We start from the raw sequence: 6965 nt of genomic DNA, 5'->3' as shown, positions 1-6965 counted from the left end.
GACTCCAGCCAGTGCTGAGGCTGAAGCGGCTTTACTTTTTCCCAGTCTGCTTTTATGTCAATCTAGGTTCATTCCAAGAATCTGGTCAGTTCTCAGATCGAAGACAAAGTGAGCAAGGTAAAGATCAAAGAAATCACACCAGCTCATCATCAAACAAAGACATAAGGTCCCCAGAGTCAATGGATCTAGCACTTAATAGGATTAAGAAGACAAAAGGAAAGTCACACCTTCTTGGAGTGTGCCCCGATTTGAGCATTAGCTCAGATGTGAATATCCTTATCTGATCCCACTTCTTCCTCGGAGCCCACTGACAATGACAAGTACTTGCCACAGTTTCTACAGGAGACACCAAAAGCTCTCCACAAGAAAGCACAAATGCAAGGGGCATTTTAGATTATATACTTTATTGTGCTGTTTCAATTGAAAAAAATAATTTTGCTGAGTATACATCTCAACTAAGGTCTATGTATAAAATGTCCTATTTACCTTTGGTGAGTTGACAGTCTTGTGGCTTGTCTGAACTGCAGGCAGAAGGCCAGGTGAGTAAGCACTTGCTGAAAATTCAAGCTGAGGTAATCTAAGCGTGTTGCATGAGGTGGGTGACTGAGATACTCTGAAAGTCAAAGTACACCAGAAACCAGAAACAGAAACAGGGAGAGTGGCAACGGGGAGGCAGTAAGGTTGGTTACAAACAGGAAGAGGAAGGCCTTTGTACCAGCCGATGCACACATACAAAAAGAAATAGCCACCCACCATTTTGTAGAACAAAAGCCAATTATTACTTTGGGAAAGTGCAAACTGCAGAAAACCAGAGTCAATAGAAGAAAAACTACTGGTTCACATGAGAAAAAAGGAAACACTGCGTTCTGACAGTTACTTGGTAAACGTGCTACCTCAGTCCAGAGAAGTTCATTGGTGTTGACCTTCAGGCATTCCACTTCTGGGTTTAAGTTGAGAAGCTGCTGTAGTCTCATGGTGGCTAAATCATACTGCTCATCCAGAAGAGGAGCAAAAGCATTTTCCAAAACATCCGAGGCATGGGCTAGGTAAATGAGGGGCAGCAAGCACTTGTCCATTTGGTGAGGGTCATTTATCCATTTGTCAAGAACAAATGTACCTTCTTGATAAAGCGCTGCTTAATGTTGTTATTGGTGAGAGAAAGTGCCATGTCAAACAGGAGGAAGTTCTGTTTCTCCATCGTCAGTACACCCTTTTCTACCAGTTTTTTAGCTAATCGTTCCCATACATTTCTGAACCGATACTGCAATTTTAATGGATTCCGCATCTCACCGCTAAGTAGCTCAACCCAGTTCTGGACTGTTTCTGGAGCCTGAGTCTCCTTAACATGCTTTAGAGCTTCATCAAGAACATCTCCTGTTGGAGCATCCGATTTACAGATCACCTTTCTTGTTAAAAAGACTTTTTCTTCTCATTCCACAAGCGTCTAACTGTAACCTTCCTCTCAAAGCCAATTCATTTAACACAGCCTCCTAATCCAGATGGTGTACAGTCATTCCAAAATGATGTGCAATCCTCTCGGTCCTCCAGGCCCAGTGGGAGCACTTCCTCTATCAGGGTCAGCAGCGTTTCCTCGGAGTCGCCCTTGTCCTTGTCCTGCTCACCGCAGCGGCTCTGTGCTTTGTCCTCGCCGCTGCTTCCTGCCGCAGGCTCCTTGTCTCCTTTGCACTGCTGCACAGGTCCAGAGCTCCAGCGATGTCATGGTTCCAGCCAAAAAGCCGTGCTGGACCCAACAGGGACGCAGGATCGGCGTCTCTCCCTCATCCCTCATCCCCAGGAGCTTCCATGTTAATTCTCGGAGCTGGGGCGATGTCCATGGGCTGCGGGGCCCAAGGTAGTCGTGAGGAGCCAGGTCTGGGCGAAGCCAGTGGGCTGGGAATCGATGGGTACACAAGGGAGCCCAGGGCTGTAGCCCCACATAGCCCAGGAGCCCCAGCAGAGGAGGCGGCAGTGGCGCTTCCTAATATCCTTAGTTTTATATCCTGCCACTTTGCTAAAGTTGTCTATCAGCTCTAGGAGTACTCTGGTGGAATTTTGGGAGTTTCACAAATATACAATCATATTGTCTTCAAATACTGACACTGACTTCTTCATCTAGTTTTATCCCCTTGATTTCCTTTTTTTTTTTTTTTTTTTTTTTTTTTTTTTTCTAATTGCTCTCTCGAACTTCAAGTACTTTATTGAGTAGATAGAGTATGGGCAGCCTTTCTGTGTCCCTAATTTTAGTGGGATTGATTCTAGTTTCTCTCTATTTAATTTGATGTTGGCTATTGGTTTGCTATATATTGCTATTGCTGTGTTTAAGCATGTGCCATGAATTCCTGATCTCTCCAGAATGTTTAACATAAAGGGGTGTTGGATTTTGTCCAAGGCCAATTCAGCATCTAATAAGATGATCATCTGGATTTTTTCCTTCAGTTTTTTATGTAGTATAATATGTTGATAGATTCTCACATATTGAATTTTCCCTGCATCCCTGGGATGAAACCTACATAATTGTGGTGAATGATAGCTTGATGTGTTCCTGGATTCGATTTGTGAGGATTTTATTGAGTATTTTTGCATTGACATTCTTAAGTGAAATTGGCCTGAAGTTTTCTTTCTTTGTTGGGTCTTTATGTGGCTTAAGTACCAAAGTAACTGTGGCTTCATAGAATGGCTTCGGTAGTGTTCCTTCTGTTTCTGTTTTGTGAGATAGTTTGAGGAGTATTGGTATCAGCTCTTCTTTGAAGGTCAGGTAGAATTCTTCACTAAAACCATCAGGCCTTCCATTTTGTGTGTGTGGGTTTTTTTGGTTTTTTTGTTGTTGTTGTTGTTTTTTTTTTGTTTTGTTTTGTTTTGTTTTGTTTTTTTTGGTTGGTTGGTTGATTTTGTTTGGTTTGGTTTGGTTTGGTTGGGAATATTTTTAATGACTACTTCAATTTCTTTGGGGGTTATGGGACTGATTAAATGGGATACCTGATTGTGATGTAACTTTGTTATATGGTATCTGTCTAGAAAATCATTCATTTCATCTAGATTTTCCTGTTTTGTTGAGTATAAGCTTTTATAGTAACTTCTGAGATTTATTTTAATTTCCTCAGTTTCTATTGTAATGTCTCCCTTGTTGTTTCTGGTTTTGTTAATTTGGATACTGTCTTTATACCCTTTGGTTAGTTTGGTTAAGAATTGATTTATCTTCTTGATTTTCTCAAAGAATCAGCTCTTGATTTTGTTGATTCTTTGAATTATTTTCTTTGTCTCTAACTAGTTGATTTTAGCCCTGAGTTTGATTATTTCCAGCTGTCTACTCCACTTGGATCTGTTTGCTTCTTTCTGTTTTAGAGCTTTCAGGAGTGCTGTCAAGTTGCTAGCATGGGATCTCTCCCATTTCTTTTTGTAGACACTTAATGTTATGTATTTTCCTCTTAGCACTACTTTCATTGTGTCCCTTAGTTGGGGTATGATATGCCTTCATTTTTATTGAATGCTATAAATTCTTTGACTTTTTTATTTCTTTCCAGACCAAATTAGTGTTGATCTTATATTTGTTAAGTTTCCATGAGTATGTGGGCTTTCTGTTGTATTTGTTACTGAAATCCAGCTTTCGTCCATGGTGATCTTATAGAATGCATGGAATTATTATAATCTTCTGGTTGAGGCTTATTTTGTGTTCAATTATACTGTCAATTTTGGGGAATGTTGCATGAGGTGCTGAGAAAAAAGTATATTCTCTTGTTTAGAGGTGAAATATGATGTAGATGTCTGTTAAATCCATTTAGGTCATAACTCCTGCTAGTTTCACTATGTCTCTGTTTAATTTCTGTTTTGATGACCCGTCCATTGGTGAAAGTTGGGTGATGAAGACTCCCACTATTAATGTGTGATACTCAATGTGTGTTTTGAGCTTTAGTAAAGTTTCTCTTACAAGTGTCAGTGAATTTGGGCATAAATTTTCAGAATTGAGACTTCCTCTTAGTGAATTTTTCCTTTGATGAATATGAAATGTCCTTCCCTATCACATTGATAACTTTTGTCTGAAAGTCTGTTTTATTGGATATTAGAACAGCTACTCCAGCTGGTTTCTTTTTGCATGGAAACTATATTCTAGTCCTTTACTCTGAGGTAGTAGAGTAAACCTGTCTTTATCACTGAGGTTTGTTTCTTACATGCAGCAAAATGCTGGATTCTGTTTACCTATCCAGTCTGTTAGCCTGTGTCATTTTATTGAAGAATTGAGTTCATTGACTGATGCTGAGAGATATTAAAGATAAACGATTTTTAGTTCCTGTTATATTTGTTGCTGGAGATGGTATTATATGTGTATGGTTCTCTTTTTTGTTTATGGAGATTTTAATTTCTTGTGGGTTTTTTTGGGGGTGTGCTTACCCTCCTTATGTTGGAGTTTTCATTCCAGTATCCTCTGTAGGGCAGGCTTAGTAGAAAGATATTGTTTAAATTTGGTTTTATCTTGGAATATCTTGGTTTCTTCATATATGGTGATTGAGAGTTTTGTTAGGTATAGTAGCCTGGGCTGGCATTTTTGTTCTCATAGAGTCTGGATGACCTCTGTCCAGGCTTTTCTGGCTGTTAGTGTCTCTGTTGAGAAGTTTGGTGTAATTCTGATAGGTCTGCCTTTATATGTTACTTGACCTTTTTCCCTTACTGCTTTTAATATTCTTTCTTTATTCTGTGTACTCAGTGTTTTATTATATGACATGGGGATTATTTTCTTTCCTGATCCAATCTATTTGGTTTTCTGTAGGCTTCTTGTACATTTATGGACATCTCTTTCTTTAGATTATGGACATTTTCTTCTATGATTTTGTTGAAGTTTTTCTCTGGCCCTTTGAGCTGGGAATCTTTACCCTCTTCTATTCATATTATTCTTATGTTTGGTCTTTTTTCAGGTTGTGCCCTGAATTTCCTGCATATTTTGGGCTAGGAGCTTTTTACACTCTATATTTTCTTTGATTGATGTGTCAATATCTTCTATGGTATTGTCCTAGTCAGGGTTTACTGCTGTGAACAGACATCATGACCAAGGTAACTTTTATAAGGACAACATTTAACTGGGACTGGCTCACAGGTTCAGAGGTTCAGTCCATTTTTACCAAGGTGAGAGCATGGCAGCATCCAGGCAGGCATGGTGCAGGAGGAGCTGAGAGTTTTACATCCTCATTTGAAGACTGCTAGCAGAATACTCACTTCTGGGCAGCTAGGATGAGAGTCTCATAGCCCACATCCACAGTGATACATCTACTCCAACAAAGCCACACCTTCTAATAGTACCACTCCCTGGACCAAGCATACACAAACCATCACAGGTATCATCTACTCCTGAGATTTCTCTTTTATCTTTTGCATTCTGTCCATGGTGCCTGCATTTGTCGTTCCTGTTCTCTTTTCTAAGTCATCGATCTTCAGGGTTGCCTCCATTTCTACTTCCTTTATTGTTTCTACTTCAATTTTTAGGTCTTGGACCACTTTGTTCAATTCTTTCACCTGCTTGATTGTATTTTCCTTTATTTCTTTAAGGGATTTATTTGTTTCCTCTCCTAAGGGCTTCTATCTATTTACCTCTATTTTTCTGTATTTCTTTAAGGGAATTAGTCATATTCTTCTTAAAGGCCTCTATCATCTTCATGAGATGAGATTTTAGGTCAGATCTTGCTTTTCAGGTGTATTAAGAAAACCTGGACTTGCCATTTGGTGAGAGAACTGGGTTCTGGTGATGCTAAGTTGCATTGGCTTCTGTTGCTTATGGTCTTGTTCTTGCCTCTTGCCATCTGGTTATCTCTGGTTTTCATTGGCCTGGGTATCTCTGATTGGAGCTGGCCTCCTTGGAGGTAGGCAGTGCTACCTCTGATTATGGGTGTCTTTTGTGTCTCTGATTAGAGCAGGCCTCCTGTGGCCCTGGGTTAGGGCAGACCTCCTGTATTTCTGGTTAGAGCCAACTTCCTGGGCTACAAGCAGGCTTTGAGTCCCAGAAGCTGGATCTTCCACAGATGCAAATGGAAGTGCAGACCAGAAAGACTGTATTCAGGTTAAGACAGACCTCCTAAGTCCCTGGTTAGAGCAAGCCTCCTGTGTCCCTGGTTACTGCGAATTTCCTGGGAGACAGGGAGGCTGTAAGGTGTGGTTATTAGACACAGGTGAAGAAGCAGACAGGAAGAAAGAGCTGGGATGGGGGTGGGAGTAGGTCCCTCATCAGCTGGGCTCTCTGAGTATCCCAGCTGCCATGTTTGGGCCAGAGTCTCACCTGTATCCATAGTTACTGCAGACTTTCTGGGAGATCGGCAGGCTGTGGGGTGTGGGAGGGTACCAGGCCTGCCAAACTGACCAGTGTGGAAAATAGGCCAGAAAGAACATAGTTCTACAATGTTTTCTTAGTGTTGATTAATATAGTATTATATGTTGTTAATTTAAAGCTCATATTTCTAAGTAATTAGAGCATATCAATAAAGAAAATGATAACAACAATGATGATGATAATGATGATAAAACAAATTAGCCTGGTATAATGGTTCATGTTTGTAATTGCAACATTCTAGAGATAGAGACAGCCTCTATCTCTAGAATTCAAAGTCAGGCTGGAATACAGAGAAAAACACTATTTCTGTACCCATCCAAAACTAAATCATTTAGAAGAAATGTACTTTTTAATCAATTAACTATTTGTATTGCTTTCAATAGATCTGACGTCATTTCCCTTTGCCTTCAATTCCTTCCAGCATTTTGCAGTGTCAGTCTGCTGGCAGAGAACTCTCTGACACCGACCTCTCAACACTTAAAAATTTTTCACCTTAATTTCTAACAAATTTATTAAGATAAATTCCCATAGAATCCAATTCACCCACTGAAAGTATATAACTCATTGCTCTTTAGTATATTCAGGGTTGTACAAGCTCACTAGTTTATAACTCCAGAACATTTCATCATCTTGAAAGGCAATATGTGCAGCGCGT

The 6965-nt window shown here is 40.0% G+C and overlaps 1 pseudogene across 1 annotated transcript; it reads right to left on the bottom strand.

The window, feature by feature from the left end:
- Positions 1–260: 260 nt before the first annotated feature.
- LOC308417836 (Golgi phosphoprotein 3-like) lies at positions 261–3612 on the bottom strand (annotated as a pseudogene). The gene is made up of 4 exons: positions 3592–3612; positions 878–1689; positions 487–613; positions 261–336 (listed from the first exon to the last, which is right to left on the bottom strand). The product of its transcript is annotated as a Golgi phosphoprotein 3-like (transcript).
- Positions 3613–6965: the final 3353 nt, after the last annotated feature.

Source organism: Micromys minutus, assembly GCF_963924665.1.
Source record: "Micromys minutus genome assembly, chromosome: 1".
Taxonomy (NCBI): domain Eukaryota; kingdom Metazoa; phylum Chordata; class Mammalia; order Rodentia; family Muridae; genus Micromys; species Micromys minutus.
This window is presented reverse-complemented; position numbering and strand designations above follow the sequence as displayed.